The 19,823-nt window shown below is 46.9% G+C and overlaps 1 protein-coding gene across 6 annotated transcripts in view; it reads right to left on the bottom strand.

The window, feature by feature from the left end:
- The window catches only part of Myrip (myosin VIIA and Rab interacting protein), a 177,135-nt gene extending 158,167 nt beyond the window's left edge, over positions 1 to 18,968 (bottom strand). Inside the window, exons 1-2 of one of the 6 annotated variants that reach the window (XM_076917359.1) lie at positions 18,664 to 18,968; positions 568 to 650 (exon numbers count right to left, since the gene is read on the bottom strand). The gene's annotated coding sequence lies outside the window, so the exon portion shown is untranslated. Of the gene's footprint in view, positions 1 to 567; positions 651 to 4,222; positions 4,248 to 10,470; positions 10,494 to 18,145; positions 18,232 to 18,663 lie in introns of those variants that run through there. The other 5 variants (XM_034483845.2, XM_076917361.1, XM_076917360.1 and 2 more) reach the window with 5 other exon arrangements.
- Between the last annotated feature and the right edge of the window lie 855 nt (positions 18,969 to 19,823).

The raw sequence follows: 19,823 nt of genomic DNA, 5'->3' as shown, positions 1-19,823 counted from the left end.
GGGTTTGGAGACATGCGCTCTAATTAAAACACACCACTTCAGGAGTAATTAAAGTGTGTGGCAGAATCCTATTGACAGGATTGCAGGGACCCTCCACATTACCTCCCCACACAGCTGCACCTGTCAGAGGCCCCAGTAGCTGGGAGAGCTGAGACGGTGGTTTTAGAGAGGGTCATGTCATCTGGGTATTATTTCAAGTTCTATATGGAGTCATCTGGGTATTTACTTCACGTTTTCTTCACCCCCCCTTTTCTTCCCCAAAACCCAAATGCCAGACTGTATAGTGTGGTATAAGTTAGCCGGCCCGCAGAATCAGCCACAGTCTCCAGATTCCAAGCTCCCCCACACTGCTTGAATAACAGCTCGTGCCCAGAGCTTCGACAGACTAAAGGGAGCCAGGAGTTAAGCACAGACAGGGGTGGGAGGCAGTGCCGAGCATCGTGCCAGGCAGGCCAGGGCACCTTCCGGAGCCCATCTTTCTCTTAGAGTCTCAATGACAAGTTGGAGTCTAGTTGTCAACGGAAAGCAGTGACCAACTACAAGCAGCCAGTATATGAAGCACTGTACCTCTGGCCTCCTTTCCAGACTTCCTCTTGTGAACTCGTTCCTTTTGCTTTGTGAGATTCTCTGTAATCCCCTAGGTAAACCCCCTGTAGGAAGACCAGAACGATGTTACATGTTTGTCCAGGAAAAGTAACCACTTGGATGCCATCCAGCAAACTGCTGACAGTTTGATGTGTTCAATCTGCATGTTCCGGTTGTAGGTGGTGTTATCTGATGGACCCTTTCTCACCAACACCTCATCTCAGGGACACAGCCCACATGGGCAGCCCCTGGGAAGCGTCCCTCCTACTGACTGGGTCACTCTTTACCTACTAAGTGTTTCTGTAAACCCCCCCCCCCACTCCTCCTGCTGTGAATTTGGGTTGCTCCAACTTTTTGCTGTTTTACAGAGCTCCCGGATCAAACCTCTGGGCCAAAATATGTTTCACGTTCAAGTCTTATTTTTCCTTTGGCTAGAAGTAAAGTAACTAGGTCTAAGGTCAAAAGCAAGAGGCTCCTGAGCCATTTTAGAGACCTGTCTGCAGGGAACCGGTAAGGGTGGATCTACCTCACTGATAAAACAGATCAGCAACAATATTACCACAACTAAACGCTCCTGCTTGTGTCGACAAGGATTAACACTAAAATCAGCTATCTGCTTCAAGAGTGAATCCAAACTACTTTACCAATCTGTACAAAATAAAACTTGGTTTGCTACTGACCAGATCTTCAACTAGCTCCCCCATGAGAAGTGAGTGTTCTGACCTCTGATTTCCCCAGGGCTGTATGTACCACACATATTGGTGGGATTTTCTTCCAGTTCTCTTGACTCTGTTTATCTGAGGTCAGTCCGAAGCACCGGCTTGTCTGTCACCCCAAACCCAAACATTATTTTTGAAACCCAGTTGGGAATAGCTTATCAGAAAGGGTCAAGTGGCCATGGCTCTGCCTCCCTGTCTGACTGATGACCAAATGAGCCACTCTGGTTTCTACCGGGAAGAACGAAGCTCTGACGTCTGTGGATAACCCCACGAGCAGCCACTGCGGGAAGGCAGAGATGAGTGAAGAAAAGAGAATGTGGTTTCAGCCATGTTCAGGTTGTCACTCCAAACTCCTTCCCACATAGGAAGAAGATATCACAATGACGTCCATAACAATAAATAAATTTAAAACTAGGCCTCACAAAGAACAAGGGACGAGGGAAGAAGTGAGAGCACATACCTGCCTGGGTTAGAGGTGGGAGCATGGACCTGCCTGGGATAGGGGTGGGAGCACGGACCTGCCTGGGTTAGGGGTGGGAGCATGGACCTGCCTGGGTTAGGGGTGGGAGCACGGACCTGCCTGAGCTAGGGGTGGGAGCACGGACCTGCCTGGGTTAGGGGTGGGAGCATGGACCTGCCTGGGTTAGGGGTGGGAGCACGGACCTGCCTGGGTTAGGGGTGGGAGCACGGACCTGCCTGGGTTATGGGTGGGAGCACGGACGGACCTGCCTGGGTTAGGGGTGGGAGCACGGACCTGCCTGGGTTGTTCTCTATTCCACAATTACCCAACTTCGAAATTACAGAAGCAAGCATCAGAAGAAAGGCTTTTCCTCTGATCAATAGACGCCCAAGGCTTTGCAAATCAATTCTAACTTCTTCCTTTAACTCAGCTGCAGATAATTAGTCTTGGATTATCATTCGTCATATATTAGAAACTCAAATCCGACCAACACATTCCCAGGGGAATAGTCCCACCAGCATTGACTAATATGGCTGCTGCCAGCCAGAGCTGGTCAAGTGTGAAAGTAGTTAACACTACTGAACTGGGCTTTTAATTAGATTATAATTAACCTAAACATTATTTAACACTCAATTCAACTATTAGAAAAACTCTTGGAGGGGTGTGTGTGTGTGTGTGTGTGTGTGTGTGTGAAAACTCTGGTATATAGCTATACTTTCTCTACTGTGTATTTCATGAAGTCTTGGATGCAATTACTTTATTATATTTATTGTATAATATTTGTACAATTACTTAGATATAAACCAAGTAACTGTGATGACAGTTTATGCTTGAGAAATACACACTAGATTACAAACATTAGTTTAGAACAAGGAGGGAAATGTGGTTTCATTGCCTATGTTCCTGAAGCTCTAAAGAATAAATGAATATACTATCTTACCAAGAAAATAATTTTTTATATTGACTAACACTAAAGCACCAAGTAGAACAGGTTTGGGGAGGGAAAAAAATCAGAAATCAAGAGCTTGGCTTTCAAAAAGTTGCACGACCAGAGGAGACATTGGGTAAGGTGCACAAGGGAACCAAGAGAGAAGCCTAGTCTAAAAATATAGGTCTGGGGTTGGCAAGATGGCTCAGTGGGTAGATTTGCTTGGCACCAAACCCAACGAGCTGAGTTTGATCCCCAGGACCCAAATCATGGAAGGAGACCGGCTCCTAAAGCTTGTCATTAAATTCCTGAATGCACATGAGCATACAAAGATAAATAATTAAAGGAGAAAGAATGAAATGGGGACCAGTCAGTCACATTAGTACACACCTGAAACCCATCCACAGGTAGCCTGGGGTACCTAGACCCGTGTCTCAAAAAATAAAAATAGAAATACAGATTTAGAGTTCACTGACATAAGTGGGTATCACAACAAACACCATGAGGTCTTCAGAAGGAACAAAAAAGAGGCCAATGCATATCATGACCTGTGAAAGAGAGGTTAAAGGTCATGGGTGATATAGGAAGTACTTCCTAGATGTGTCCACCAGAGTTGCAGGAGAAGATAAGAAAAAAAAATGGAGACGCAATATTCAAACAGATGAAGCTAAGAAGTTCCTGAGCGATCATTGATTAGGTGTCAACACGCAAGTCTCAGAAGCTCAGAGAATCCTCAGTGTCAGTGGAATAAAAGCAAAGCCATTATAGCATGCGCCCTGCTGAGACCGAGACCATCAAAGACACAAAGAAGTTACTAAATCAGCTACAAGAGACAAATTACAATACAAAAGGAGATGGCTGGGCCGTGAACCCACATAGAAAACGCCAAGTGTGGAAGTGTGTGTTTGTAATACCGGTGTGTCAAGAACAGAGACAGGAGGATCCCTGGGCTTCACTGGCCAGGTGAGCTGGCCTGATGGGTGAGGTCCAGACCGATGAGGGACCCTATCTCAAAAACAGTGGACAGTGGAAGTTGAAAGATGGTGGAGCGTTATCAATAAATTATATAACCATGGGGAAAGATAGAAGTCTTATATACACATGGAGGATTTAAGTTTGGCCTAAAATAGGAAACACTGGCGTACAAATTCAGTAGAAGGCCAATGACAATTAAAAACCTGGAAATGCTGAAGACGAAAATGAATTTGGTCCACATTAGATGTTTCAAGGCTAGTATGGATGCTACAGTGACTGCATAATAAATGCCAGGGAATAGAAAGGGAAAATGAATCTTCTGAGTAAGGAAAGACACAGGACCAGGCGCGTGCGTGCGTGCGTGCGTGCGCGTTTGAACCTAAGTACACGGATCTTCTTGCCTGAGACTTCACTCTCCATGGCTCATTTACCTATGGTCAACCATGGTCTGCAAGTATTAAATGGAAAATTCCAGAAGTCGCTAGCTCATAACTTTAAACTGCATGGCATTCTAAGTGGCATTGTGAAGTCTCGCACAGTTCCACTCCATCCCACCTGAGGCATGAATCATTCCTTTGTCCAGTCCCCACAGTCCCGGTGAGTCACTCCTTAGCTGTCTCTGTTCTCAGATCAGCTGCTGCAGATCCCCAGAGCTTGTGCTCACGTGACCTGAGGTACAGGAGGAGTGCTGTAAGGGAGGTGTAAGGACAGATTTCCTCCGCTGTGTGGCAACACCACAGGGTACAGGGGAAACACAACAGGCATGAGTAGATTAGTTTTTCTCATTGCTATGATGAAGATACCTGATAAAAATGAAGGGTCAGTTCATCTTGGCTTACAGTTTGAGGAGACACAGTCCACCAGACAGGGACATCACAGCAAGTCCAGCAGGAGGTGGCTGGTCGCATTGCACCCATAGTGAGGAAGCAGAGAGATCAACCTGATTCTCAGATCCCTTTCTCCTTCTTTTCCATCCTGGACCCCAGTCCATGGGATGGACTCCCTACATTTATAGGGGCTCTTCCTGTACAGTCAGAAACACTCTCACAGGCACACACACTCTCATAGACACACCCAAAGATGTGTCTAGATGATCTAAAATCCAGTCAAATTGCCAATGAAGGTTAAACCATCACAAGTTGACACCTAAACAACATCACTGTGAATCACAGCATTCCCTTTCTGGTCTTCGAAGGCTGCTGGCTATCTCACAACACAAATTCTAAATTCACCTAAGAGCTCTGATGTCTTAAGTCCCCAACACTAGCCAAAGTCCAAGGAACCTTCTGAGACTCAAGAACTCTACATCTTGATGCCTAGAACATCAAAGCACAAATTCCAGACTTCTAATATAGAATAGCTCAGAGCAAACACACCCACTCAAAACAGGGATTAAGGAGGAGACAGACGACAGCCCAGCCAGGGGAAATCAAGCCAGAGCCCAGCAGGGTACACTGCACCCTTTAGGTCCATGACTGGCATCTGGAGCTTTTGTGCGGCAGAACTGGAAGGTAGGGACTGCCCAAGACTGTCAGAGCCTAGATGATACAGTATGAGTTTCAGCCTTGATCTCTCTCTTCTCAGGACTGCAGGTACAATGCAACCGGCGGCCTCCTGCCCCTGTGTCCCCGCCAGGTTACGCTGTAACCTCAGACCATGATCCAAAATAAACCCTTTCTTCCTTAGTTCCCTTTTGCCAGGGTGTCTTGTCACAGCAGTGAAAAAAGTAACTACACAGGTTCAATGCTGTCTGGGGCTTAGAGCTCCTCAGCTGGTGCCTGACTGAAGCCTCACAGATGAAGGGGACCACTGTACTTAGGAAGTAGAGGGCACCCACCCGAGAGAGGACAGGAAGACTGAGATAAAATCAGATATGCTAATAAGTAGACCCAGTTCACACTTAAACTTGCAGGTTAGGAATAAACAAAGCAATCCCAGGCTTTATCGATACCTCCAAATGGTTTCACAAGTGAGATAAAAATATTCAGAGCTCTGGATGGCAAAAGCAAGAGAAAAAGATGAGGCAGGAAAAAGCAAGCGAAACTCTGCCTCATGAAGCACGGACTTAGAAATGCATTATTAGAAATTAAGAGGGCTGTATGCAAATTAAACTAAAACTCACTGAACATGTGGCTTTGAATATACCACACCAATCCCAGGCTCAGGGCTCACTGGCTTGTAGGAGCCAGAGGGGGTAGGCATGTTTTCTGATCACAGTGGGGCAGCTGCACCTGGGAACTCACCGGGGATTGATAGCACATGAGACCTACGCAAACTCAAGCCAGACAAAATACCAACAGAGAGAAGGGATGTGGGCATTAAGTCTCACCTCTAGCCAAGTAGCTACTCACAGTTGATAGATGCTGAGCGGGTTAGTTTTCTTTAAGGGTGTGTGTGGTCCCTGCTGGGTTGACCATGCTCCAATGGAAGGGTCAAGAGTATAAGCACAAATTGGACTTGATGTGGCTTTAAAAATAAGACATAAAATATTTTTTTAAAGTACACAACATTGGGCAGAAAAGGAAAAGAGAACGGATCCAGGAGGAGCTGGGGGGAGGGGTGGACATGGTCAAAATACACTGTATGAGATTCTCAAAGAACTAATAAAAGCCAGAAATAAATAAAATAAACAAAAAGAAATGTGCGAAGCTGAGCTGAAAGAACCAAGAGTAAAACTAGTTGGCCTTCATAGACTTCTCCATGACTGATTAATCAAACTGCCAAAAGAATAGGAAAGAAATGAAACATTTTAGTACCACAGAGGACTAGGTACAAGCTGGCAGACTAACAGGTATCTCTGCAACCACTAACCACCTTTCCAGGACAGCACTTAACTCTTAAACTCTTAAAATAGCCATAAAACAAATGTCAACTGATTTTAAGAACCTGGGATCATGTGGACTCATCCTCTTTGTATTAAAGTAAAAAAAAAAAAAAAAGAAAAGAAAAAGAAAGAAAGTTAAAGTTCTACATTAAAAAAAAAAAAACTTCTAAGTCATAAATCAAAGAAGAAAGTGTAATGAAATGTTTAAGATGTGTGAACAGTTTGAGGCCAGCCTGATCTACTGAGTGAGTTCCAGGACAGCCTACACAGAGAAACCCTGTCTCAAAAAAACAAAACAAAAAGATGTGTGAACAGAAAAAAAAAACACAAAAATATCACAAAATATGTTGGGAGCGGACGCCTAGCAGAAAGCTGCTATCATCTTTGCAGCCATCTTGAGCCATATACCCTGACAAGAGACTTGTTTTCAACAGCCTACAACAGCTGAGCACATCTTGTTTATCCCACATACCTTGTTTTGCTGTTTAGTGCCCCCAGCTGCAAGGCGCACGTGGTATCCACGCCTACAAGGCATGTGGCAAAACATATAAATACCCAGGACTTCCTTTCAATAAAGGAGACTTGAGACTTGATCAGACCCTCTGTCTTGTCTCCATTCTTCGCGTCTCTTCTCCTCCATCCCCACTCTCTCTCTTCTAGACCCTGACCCCCTCCCCAGACTGGAGCAGCAGCTTGGGTCGGGACACAGTGGCCCTCAAGCAGGGCAGTGTGGGCCTCAACAAAAATATACGGTTGCACACATTGCTGAAGTGATGGTTAGAAACAGAGTCTGGATGCGCACACAAGATAAAAGGGACAGTCGATGCTTTTGCCATCTGAAGAGACTTTCAAAAGCCTGCTGAGCATGGTGTGTGCTTGAACAAAGTCAGTCCTTAGGAAACAGAAAGGAGGACCATCATGAACTCATGGCCAGCCTGACTGTGTCTCAAGACAAAAGAATTAGAGGGATTTTTTTTTTTCTTTAAATGAGAACAGAGATTAATAGAATGATACAGTAGAGAGGAGAAAGTCAAAATCTGGTTCTTTGATAAATAAAAATAATGGATGCCTTTAGAGAAATGAGGAAGGGCCCTGTGCTGGGGATGGGAGGAGGCGTGGTCAGAGCTCCCTTCTGCTACAACCTTCCTTTCCCCTGACATCTGGAAGGTACGCTGAGTAGAAAGGAATCCACACAAACAGCAGCTGTATGGAGATGCTAACCAGAAGGACAAGCATTGGTTACCTGGAGTTGTGAAAGGGAGGATTCTCACTTGGGAGGCACAGAGACCTCGGGGGAAATTTCCCACGGGACCGGAAAGCTAGAAATGCCCCCTGAGCAGCCTTGTAAAGACTTGGCTCAAGGATGTAGTTATAGAGGTCATTCTAACTGTTCTAATTAGAAAGAAGATTAAACCACAGAGGCTGTGCTGTGTGTGTATCAGCCCAGTAATCAAAATTCCTCACGATTAGTGTGGTGGTTTGAATGAGAAACGCCATTGCCCCCAATAGGCTCATGTATTTGAACACCAAGTTTTCAGTTGGTAGCACGGTTTGGAAAAATTTAGCAGGAAGAGCCTTGCTGGAAGACGTATGTCACTGGAGAGAGGCTTTGAGAGTTGAAAGACACACCTCATTTCCAGTTTACTCTCTCTCTGCTTCATGTTCATGGTTCAAGATGTGAGCTCTGAGCTTGCTGCCCCAGCCAGCCGCCACACCAGCCTGCCTCAGCAGGGATGGAGCCAGAAGCCCAAACAAATCCCTTTTTTTTCTATAAGTTGCCCTGGACATAGTGTTTTATCACAGTAGTTTTTTTTTTTTTTTTTTAAAGTAGCTAATGCAATTAGTAACTTGTTTTTCAATGGAAACAAAACAATGGAACTGTACTTGTGTAACAAGAAAGCAAACAGCACCTGCCATGTTTCCCCAGGTTAAAGAGCCATGGGGAAATGAAACTGGACATGGTGGTTCAAGACAAACTTGGAGTTTGAAGACAAATGCTTGCACAGATCAAGCTGCATAACTGCTAGTTTTCTCATCACCAACTCACCTGACCAGAAGGAATCTAAGGAAAGACATTTAAAGGAATACAGTCAGAAGCAGTGGCAGAAGCCGGAGCTGCAGGTCACATGGCATCTGCAGTCAAGGAGCAGGAAGTGGAGAATGCTGGCCCTCAGCTTACTGTCTCCCCTTGGTTCAGTCCAGGAGCTGGCCCATGGATGCTGCTACCCCCATTTAAAGTGTGTCTAACATAATATAGAAACTCTCTCACGACGGCCCACGTATGCTCAGAGTTTGTTTCCATGCTTATTCTAAATTCCATCCAGCTGAGATGAACCAACATAGACTGTGATCAGAAAGGAACAGTAAAGAGGCTTTGATTACTTTCCTCCCGATTCCCCCAACACAGCCCCAGCTTCTGGCTTCCAGCTTCCAGCTTCCAGCTTCCAGCTTCCCAGCCTACAAGACAACCCTGAATTCCTAATAAAGAGAGAAGTCTGAGAGCAGCACACAGCTATCTGAGCTGCTCCCACCCAGTCAAAGAGCCACTGCTTAAGGACTTTGACAGCCAGGGTAGATCCCAAGGCCAAGGGCTCCTCTGCCCTCCAGACACCTGTCCTTCTCCGAGCCTGCACACCCTGCATAGTTTACCCAAAGGTCTGCTCAATGAGACTAAATTATCGTGACTATGCTTATCAAAGCTGGAGAACACACATCTGTCTCCTTGATGGCAGAACACTGCAAATCGAAGTCACGAAGTGGCATTCCATAGGACTTTTTTTTTATCTTCAATGGGTGAGACATAAATATACACACAAACTAACTCATACTCATATAGGAAGAATAAGTTAAGATAAAAAATACAAAAACAAGGGCTAAGAGATAGCTCAGAGAATAAAATACTTGCCACATGATCATACAGACTTGACTTCAGAATCCCCAGAACCCACGTCAGAAAAGCCACAAGATGGCACATGTATAACCCACGTACTGGGGAAGTGGGTACAGGCAGATCCTTGGAGTTCACGGATCAGCCAGCCTAGCTGAAGTAGAGAGAGACTGAGGAAGACTCTTAATATTGTACACATATATACACACATGTATCTACACAAAAAATTTGCATAGTTTCATAAAGCATTCTTGACTCTCCTTATAGAAACGTAAAGAATTCATTCTTGGATATGAAGCAGATACAGAGTCTCTTTGTGAAGGACCTGGGCACCTCCATGCCTTCGACCTCCTGGCCTGTCTTCCCTAACCTTCAAACTGTATTGTGCTCTTCTGGTCTCCCCGCTGCCAGCAACTGAGCAGAAACTCTACCACGTAATAGCTTTAACGCACTTCATCAGCGTCAACCCAACTGAGGTCCTATGAATTCTAAACGAAGAGATGAGGGAAAGAACCAATTGCTCAATGTTGGACTCTATACCCTGGGTCAGGTGACAAAGGGTGAAGCCCGAGAGAGCTGCTTCCTTGAGCATCCTTGTGTGCACCTCCGTTCCCCTCACAGTCTGCCCCCACTGAAGGTTGGTTCTGCCAAGCACCTGGCCAATTAACAAACCGTTACCCATTCTCCCGAGCAGATAAGCACTCACAGAATGGTTAGCCAATAGAAACAGTGCTTAGGCAGGCAAGCACCTGCTACTTTTAAAACATCAGAATGGGGACAAGAACGATAGTGCACAGCTCATTAGTAAATGTTTCCGTGTGATGATACCTCTTAGGTTAGGAAGGTTTCCAGCCAGTACGGTTTGAAAGTGAGGCTTTTTCAATCCTGTATCCATCTGGACAAAACCAAAAGACTGCTGGACAACGAAGGGAGCATTTTTAGAAACAACTACTGAGTTGGGACAGGCTTTAATTTCCTCTCTTCTCTGCTCACCAGCAGTCCTGTAACTCATGTGTCTTATCTTAATAAAATAAGTCATATTAGTTTCAATTCCCACATCTCCAACGAACTATCCTATCTGGACAGTCCTACCTCCAGCCTGCTCTTCATGACTCCCAGATCAATCAATGTTCTTTGGAATGGGTCAGGCACTACTTGGGGTTCTACATATTTATCAACTCTTCTAAAGTTAACCGCCAATCTTATCCCCTGAGTTCACAGGGATCCGCCTACCTCTGCCTCCCAAGTGCTGGGATTAAAGACATGTGCCCCCTGAAAATCTTAACTCTTAATTGAAGAATCAACTCAGTGGGAACAGAATGGAAGGAAAGGTGGCTTTCTGAACGTGGAGGCCACTCCGTGGGTGGAGTGCCCAAAAAGCACATGCAATAGTAAATACCTAATTTTACCCTTAAAAAAAATATGTAATTTCTCATACTATAATCTTTGGATATAATTCAAAATTAATTAATAGTGTCTAATTCAACTTTAGGAGCTTTAAAAAGGTGTAAGAAAGGAACCTGATAAAATTAAACAAAGGTATAATTTCAAAACCAAAGTCAAATGTTCACTGAAAGTATAAAATTTCATAGCACGCTAAAGTTCTACTCTGAAGCACTCTCTTCCTTCTTTGTAGATCTCCGAACACATCATTTTAGATCAAAGACAAGGCCACAAACTTGGGGGTGAGCTATTAATACTGTTAATCTGTTGGTCCAAAATGTTATAAATAACTATAAAGGGAAAAGAAACAACATCAACATTATTTGTGGCGTGTTTGGCTTTCTACAAAAATATTCAAAAAAAATCTATAAACCAACAAAGATGCTAGGGGAAAAAAAATACAACACATGGTTGTTAGTCTTCATTGTCAGCTTGTCAAGACTTAGAAAACAGATATCTGGGGTGTTTGAGAGGGGGTTTCTAGCCTGGGTTAACTGAGGCGGGGAAAGCCACTCTGAATGTGGGGCAGCACCATCCCATGTGTGGCCCAGAGTGAATGGATTAAAAAAAAGGGACCTGTGCAGCCTTCCACCGCCCCCTGCCTGACTACACATGCGCTGTGACCAGCTGCCTCAGTTCCTGTCACCAAGAGGGACTGTACCTTCAAGCCATGATCTAGCCTTTCCTTTTGTAAGTTGCTTTTGTCAGATATTTTTGTCACAGTGCAAGAAAACCAACTACTAATACACAAACTGGCTACTATATACATTGGCAATAACCAATTAACAAATGTAATTATCTGCAAAAAGATCCTACTGGAAAGACCAGTAAAACCAGTGAGCGGCTGGGGGATGGCTAAGGTAAGGAGTACACACAGGACAGAATACGCCATTACAAAGGCAGGAACCAGTGATTCTGTGACCCAGGAAAACTTCAAAATCATAACTAAGTAAAAGAAGCCAGAAGCAAGTCGCCATTAATTGTATTGCCAGATGATCCCAGGTATACTGAGGGTGAGCAAGTACACAGTCTGGAACTGGTGCAGGATCGATGTTACAGGTGCTTTGTTCGCAGTGAGGGAGGGGGCTGTTGCTGGGCAGCTGTTTTTGTCTAAGCGTAACAAGGACGTTCTGAGGATATGAGACTGTGCTGCTTACTTACTATGCGCCCTAGGTTTACTTCGAACTCTGAATTGTGTTAACTGAGTGAATTGTGCCGCGTGTGAATTATACCTCCATGTGGATGTTCATTTTAAAATGATATAAACAACTCTAAAGCATCCAATACAAGTCCCTAGAGCTTCCTGGAGACTGTTACAAAGCTTCATTACCATCTAAAAGGAACGTTTGTTGAAATATCCCATCCATGAGTAAGACATGCCAACTGAAAAAAGGATGTAGTGTCCTTTCTGTAAACTACAGATTCCATGTAAACTATGGCAAGACTTGGGGCGTGGGCAGGTGGGGTGGGGTAGGGGCGGTTGGGGTGGGCTAAGGGTGTGGGCTGGTGGGGCAGGGGCGGGTCGGGAGTGGGGCAGGGGCAGGGCAGCTGATCCTAAAATTCACGTTCAAGCCTAAAGGGTCTGGAGTGGATATGAAAGTTTTGAAGAAAAAGTCTTAGACGGGATGATTTATTCCAAGGTTTTGGTAATTAAGTAAACTGGTATTAACCCAGGAATCACAAGACAAATGGGACAGAGCAGAGTCAAGAGACAGATCCAAAAGAAAATCGAACCAAAATCAGTATCTGGCTGAGACGGCAACAGATAAATGAGAAAATAACAAATTACTCATTCCGTGATAACAAGATAGATGGTTTCCATTACAGAAAGCCATCAGACCTCTGCCTCAGATGACACAGAAATATAAACGTCAGAGGAGTCTCACTGCAGAACTGTGCAGACTATGGACTCCCACAAAGGCTGTGTCCTAGGGCAGCTAGCACTTGAGCCAATTCTGTAAAAGCTGGCTGGGTGGAATCAGCTGTGGGAGGGAGGCACCTTCTTATGAGGACTGCAAGTGCCTCTGAGGTCGCAGGTGATGGACAAAGCATCCATTGCCTCTCTCACTGTTATTAAATTTTCATTTTTAGTCTGACCTGGTCCCAGAAGAGGAGTCTGAGAGTGAATGAACCAGGATACATGGTTCAGACGTGAAAGGCCCTGCAGAGAGAAAGGACAGACGGCAGAGAGAAAATAATAATCTACCAGGGGAATGTAAGGTGTCAGAGCTTCCAGGGCAGTCGCTAAGATTAATCAAATCTAAACCAGCCACAGTTGAAGACAGGAGAAAATAGGAACTCCCAACATGGTGTAGTGGGAAGAGGAGTATCACAAAGGCCTGAGATTGTAATCTACAAACCCCACTGGACAAAACACCGGGGGGGGGGGGGGGGGGGGGGGGGGGGGAGGGGGAGAGAGAGAGAGACAGACAGACAGACAGACAGACAGAGACAGACTGGTTAAATATTATTCAGTCTGGGAGTGCAGACACTAGACACTCATATATGACCACAAGATTTATCAAGGACACTTATGAAAACGGTAGAGATCTCTTATTGTCCATCAATGGGTCATGGTTAAACCCAGTTGAGTTAAAGATGAATCACGAAGGCCTAAGTTCAAATCCCCAGAAGCCATATAAAGAGACAGGCACCGCAGGGAACATCTGTAACCCCTGCTGTGCTACAGTGAGCTGGGTCACTGAGGTGAACTGCACCCAGAAGGTCACGTGCCAGCTAGCCTGTCAAATGCAGCTGTAAACATCAAAAGACTCGGCTTCAACCAAAGTGGAGTGTGAAGACCAACACCAAAGGTCCTCTGACTTCCACACACATGCTTGGTATGAGCAGACATGCAAACAAACACACACACACACACACACACACACATATCATACATACAGACCTGTATACCATGTATATACACATACACACAAATACATAAGTCATATATACACAGGCATACAAAGTATTTTTGCTTTTGTTGTTGTTTTATAAGAATCACCTGCAGGCTTAAGTATGTGAACACTTGATGTCCAGTTGATGGTGAACCTTGCTAGAGGAAGGTCACTGGGGGTGGGGGTGGGGGTGGGGGCGGGCTTCGAAGATTTAGAGCATGGCCCTACTTCCTCTTCACTCTCTTGGCTTCCTGTATCATGAAATGTGATCAGTGTCCTGCTGCCAAGCCTCCCCCAGCATTAGGAACTCAGTCCCTTTCTGGAACACTCAGCCAAAATAAATGCCTTGCCCCATAAATAGCTTTTGGTAATGGTAATGGTGCCTTATCACAGCATTAAAGCTAACTAATAAATCTACAATAGTTAATGAACATCAATACATCTTTAGAGGTTATAATAATGATAATAATAACAACAACACAGAACCAGGTAAGACAGACTTCTGTGATACCTAACTTTTAACACAAAGAGGGAGTAGCCACTGATAGGCACGCACTTGGTCTCAACGTGGCAGGTGGCACGGATTAAATGCCAAGCCCTCAAACATCGCTTGTCTAAACTCCTCCCGTGCCCAGGAAGAGTTTTCTCTCTTTGGCTCCTAAATACAAGTAACAGATGCCAAGGAGGACACGGAATGGCAGGAAGCTCTCCTGCCCTCTAGGAGGATACAAACCATCTGGGAAGCTGTCTTGGAGACTCAGCCCTTGACCCTTTGACTCACATAGCATGTGAACCTGGAAAGAGCACTGAACTTGTGAAGTCCAGATTCGTGTAACTAGGAAGGCTGTCATCCTCACACCTGGAAAGAGGAAGGCGCTGTACCATACCCATTGCACACAAGGACAGCCTGCTCACATCCCCATGTGCTACATCTTCATTGCCAACTGCACCTTATTTGGAACCACAGGAGACTCACCTCTGGCCTGTCTGTTGAGGGTGTTTCCAGAGAAGTTTAACTGAAGACGGAAGAGCCAACCTGAACGTGGGTGGCACTGTACCACAGACTGGGGTCTCAAGAAAACTGGGTGAGCGCCAGCATCATCTCCCTACTTCCTGACTGTGGATGCAGATGTGAAATCAGCAACCTTACATTCACAGTCCCACAGCCAAACCTACCCAGTCATCATGGACAGCATCCTTGGAGTGTGAGAAAAATAAATCCTTTATTAATTGCTTTCATAAGGAGTTTTGTTACAGCAGCGAGAAAGAATACAGTCGTCAAAAGGACACAACACTCCAAACAGCATCTGATGATTTGACAACATGCGTTGACGTGGGCCAGGATAAGGGGCTGCCTCACTTAGCCTTCTCCATGCCAGATCCAGCATCCTCACCTCCTCCTGATTTGAACTCTCCCTGTAAGATGCTGAGGGAACTTATCCCAGTCACCCATCCATTCTTTAAAACTCGCCCTAGATAGTGCTCTGTGAAAGGAGCCATTTGCCTCAAGAAAGAGAACCTTCAAGCCTTTGGGGGGAATTCTAGGGTTAATCTATAACACACATACCTAGTCAAGCTTTCTCTAACAACCCAAGGATGTGTCACCGTAGTCCCACAGGACTGAGGAAAAGGCAGCATCAGCTCAGCTCACAAAACAGCCCCAAACTCCAAACAGATTCTATCCATGGACTTAGCAGTAGAGGCCAAAAAGGTCCTTCCAATCAGAGAGCAGAAAACATTATTTCTAAGAACTTCCTGGAGATCCTGGGCTATTGGCTTTCATCCCTGTCATGATGGTGGGTGTCTGGGTTCTCCAGCCAGCATGTCGCCACTATGTGGCAACAGACCCAACAGTTCATAGATAAGTTGAAATGTTCTGACTCCATCCAACTTTTAACTTTGAGGAATTAGAAATAAAGTTATTCATATTTTTTCATTCATATCACACCATTTAATATGTGTACCATTCAAATATACCCAAATGGAAGAGAAATTCAGGGAGTAAGCTGAACTACACTAATCAATGTCTGCTATATCTGGGGTCTGCTTATCACCCCATCAAAGAACATTGATCATCCTTGGATGGTGGGACAGCCAACCCAATTCCTAAGATCAAACTTTTCATATTAGTTGTCTGCCATAAATAAATGACTCTTGGTTTGAGCTCATTAAAAAGCAAGGTTTAAAAAAAATAAGCCAGACATGGCTCACACCATTCATCCCAGTATTCCAGAGTCTGAGGCAGGGGGAACACCACAGTTTTGGGTTCAGCCTAGACTATATAGAGAGTCCCATGAACCCTGAGCTATAGGTAAGACATTGTCTTAAAGGATAAAAAAAAAAAAAAAAAAAAAAACAGAACTGTAAAGGTTTCATTTCAGCTTGATAGGCAAATGATGTGATAAAGATGAAATAAATGTTGCCTGACCAAACTAAACAAGGTGTCAGCTGCCTCCGGGGCTGCTGCCTTTCATGCATTACAGGGAAACTATGAAGCTTTTTGTTCTTGATCTGGTCACCGGGTACACAGGTGTGGCTAGTCTATTAAAATCCATCAAATATACACTTTAAATATTTACTTACTTTGTTTTGTTTTATCAGTGTATACATTCCTGGGTGTATTATATGTGTGCCATATGTGTTCTAGTCCCTCAGAGGTCAAAAAGAGGATGTCAGATCCCCTAGAACTGGAGTTACAGATGGTTAAGTCAACACACAGGTGCTGAGCACCGAACCCAGGGCCTCTGCAAAGGCAGCCAGTGGTCTTAACGGCTGAGCGGTCTCTTCAGCCCTAAATATACACTTTCGAGCTATAAAACATTTTTGTAATTCTACTTTAATAACATGTTAAAACAAGCTGATCAAGGGCCGACAAACATTCCTGCTTTACCGAACTCTGAGGTAAAACAATTTCAAACACAATCAGAACTAAGCAGGCAAAAATGGGTTGGGGGGGGGGGGGAGGGGGACCTAGTGTTTCTATGAGGCACTGTTCGGCCAGAGAGAATCAAATTGGTCTGAATACCAAGTCACAGTCATGTTTTCTGGCCCCACTCCCCCACCTTACCCCGGACATGATCTTTAAGACTGTTAGTTTAAATTACCAGATGTGGTTAGTGGCTCCTTTTCCCAAACATGAGCAAATTCCACCCTTCCCTCTCCCACACAGAAAGATAAAATCCAGATCTCAAAAAGACTCCTGCCACAGACATCATCTCCAAAGAGACATACATGCTTGACTATATATTCACATGCCTAGACACAACCATACACTACACCATGGGGGGGGGTGTGTGTGGAATTTCTCCTTATACCTCCAGAGAGTCCCCAGCTAAAGAGACACAACTTCTGGTCCAGAGGCACCCCCTCCATAGGCGGGGAAAAGATCAGGAAAACACAGCTACCCACGGGATTCGAACCTGAAGATGGAAAGCAGTCTTCAAAGCTTTACCAAAAACTAAATATCTCTAGAAAAAAGGTATTTAAATCTGCAAACAGGATCCTGATGTTGCTGCCAAATCCTTGAAATCACCTCATTTCCATACCACTCCTCCAGCAAGATTCCTTGCAACATCTCCCCTCTATCAGGTACCACAGCCCCAGTGCTTTTTCACATCGTACCCCGAGAGCTCCAAGATCGGGGAAAAAAAAAAAAATAAAAGAAAAAAAAAAAAAAAAAAAAAAACCCTGTCAATTATCCCAGGACTATGAGTAATATGAGTAACAGTATCATCGCTGAGGGTCAAAGCTGCAGCTGGAGGTCAGAGGGTGAGAAGGACATGTGGTGGGAACAGGGTAATGGCAGGGCAGGAGGAGGAACAACTCTCCCCCAGGCTCAAAATGGAAGAACAGCCTCTCCGAGCTCTGAGTCGCATGGAAAACACCTGGGACAGGCCTCCCTCTCTCCCTGGGAAAGTCTCAAGATAATAAACAAAATGTATATTATGGGGTAGGGGGTGGGGCAGACAGACATGTAGTTCATTTTCAAGGAATTTTCTAGGAGCGGATGGGAGAGACCCTTAGAGAGAGCCGCCTTTCCGCGTGCCAGCTTCCTTCCCAGCCGTTTGGTGTGTCTTGGAAGAGCGGCTGGGACACACGTCCTGAGGACAAGGTTTATTTGGGAGACTAGAAGCCAAACACAGCCTATGTAAGCACTGGCACTTAGCAGAGTCCTCGACTCCACACTCTGCAGAAAGATCAGTCAATTAAGTGACTGGAAGAGGATAGAGCCTTGAATGCCGCAACTGTGAGGGTTCCCATCACACAAACGCTCCACAGCACACTCACACGGAAGATAGCCAGACGTTACCCCCAAACCTCTATCGAGACCCTGTGGATGAGCTCGAGATCTCAACAAGTCTCCTGTCTTTGAAGATAGGTGATGAGAAAGAGAGCAGGATGAAGGGACACCCCGCCCAGTGCCTCACCAGCGCACCTCTCCTCCAGCAGCCCCGGGTTGAGCCCAGACGCAGTCTGCCTTGGGGGTTAACGCTGTGCCCCAGTGTTGACCTTTGGCGAATCCCTAATTAGCCCCATTTTACAAACATTAAGAGTCTAAAAGAGTCATGTGGCCCTTGCTGGCCGGCTGCCGGGTGCGCACCGGGTGGTTTGAGGCGCCCGCCACCGGTGCGCGGAGCCCTTAGCAAGGTGCGCGGCGCACCGCAGCCGGAGCGCTACGTGGCCATCGGGGAAACGCAGGGGTCAGCTCCCGCCCCCGCGGCCACGGAAAGGGGAGGCTCTGACTCTGTCGGGGCTAAGTGCAAGTCCCCACCGTCCCTTCCGCAGAGGCAGGCTGGCCATGTCCCGCAGCCCTGGCCCCGGACGCGCACCAGGTGCGGGGGACCGCTCGCGACACCTTCAGACACCCACCCCAAAAGTTGCGGCAACGTGGCAGGGGAGCGTGGCATCGAGCTGCGGGCGTGGAGGGGAGGGCTCGAGGACTCACCCGGGGTTGGCCGGCCTGGAGTGGGTCCGCGGCGGCGCTCATGGATGGCGGCCAGGCTCAGAGCCACCGCGCCTCGGATGGCCCCGGGTCACCTGCCGCAGCCTGCGTCCAGCGCGCGATCCCGAGGCTGCAGATCGCCGGTGCGCCCGAGCTGGGGCCGCAGTCACAGCGGGAGCCGGGCAGCGCGGGCAGGACGAGGGCGCGCGGCGGCGAGGGAGGCGCCCGCTCCAGGCTTCCAGCCAGCGCCAGCCCAAGCCGCTGCGGCCGCCGCCACCTGCCGGCCCCGCTGACCGCCAATCACAGGCGCCCGGGGCGGCGGCGCGTGCGGAGGCGGGGCGGGGGCGCGTGCGGGGCGGCTGGCGGGAGCGGCGGCGACACCAGCGCGCCTGCGCCGGGACACCGGCCGCCTACCCCGCGGGTTCCTCGCGAGCTCCCCGGGTGCGCGGGTGGCACGCGCCGGGAGGGGCGGGGCGCATAGGGAAGAGGCGGGGCTGGGGCTGCGCGCACCCCGGGCTCTGCGGGCTGCGGCGCAGTGCGGTGCGGGGGTCGCGATCGTGAGCACCCCCACTCAACCAGACCTAACTTCGGGTCATCCCTGGTGTTGAAGTCGGGCTCTGCGTCCTTGGAGACCTGCCCGCTTGAGGGATGGGTCACCGCAACCTGGGCCTTCCTAGTCCTAGGAACAGCGCGATCTGCTGGCTCCAACCTCACCAAAGACTCGTGGCGCGCCGGCATCAACATCTCCTCTCACTTCACTGTCCCCTCCACCCCAAGGTATTTTTAAGACACCGTTGTGATTCCGTTCTTCTCCAGGGAATTTACTGAGCTAGCCATGCTCGCTCGTTCAACACACACTGACAACGTCGCGCTTGGCTTAGGGGGTTCCAATCCCGCATGTGACCCCATAGCCGCTGCACCGTTGGGGTAGTGAACCCTCGACTACTGCCAGCGAGGAGTGCATTGAAGAGCGTGCCTGCAGTCATGGACACCAAAGGATGACTAGCAGTTGAGACTGCCCTGCAATCTACGGGCTGCACTCGTCCTTAACATCCAGCAAGCCCAGGGCCCCCGGATATTGAGACCTCAGCCTCAGTCTGCTGGGGAAACACTTGGTCAGTGTCAATTGCTGGGCAGCAGTGACTCCATCAGAATAAAGCTTC

The sequence above is a fragment of the Arvicanthis niloticus genome, chromosome 21 (assembly GCF_011762505.2).
Source record: "Arvicanthis niloticus isolate mArvNil1 chromosome 21, mArvNil1.pat.X, whole genome shotgun sequence".
In the NCBI taxonomy this organism is placed as follows: domain Eukaryota; kingdom Metazoa; phylum Chordata; class Mammalia; order Rodentia; family Muridae; genus Arvicanthis; species Arvicanthis niloticus.
The sequence above is the reverse complement of the archived record's forward strand: the minus strand, read 5'-3'. Positions and strand labels throughout refer to the sequence as shown.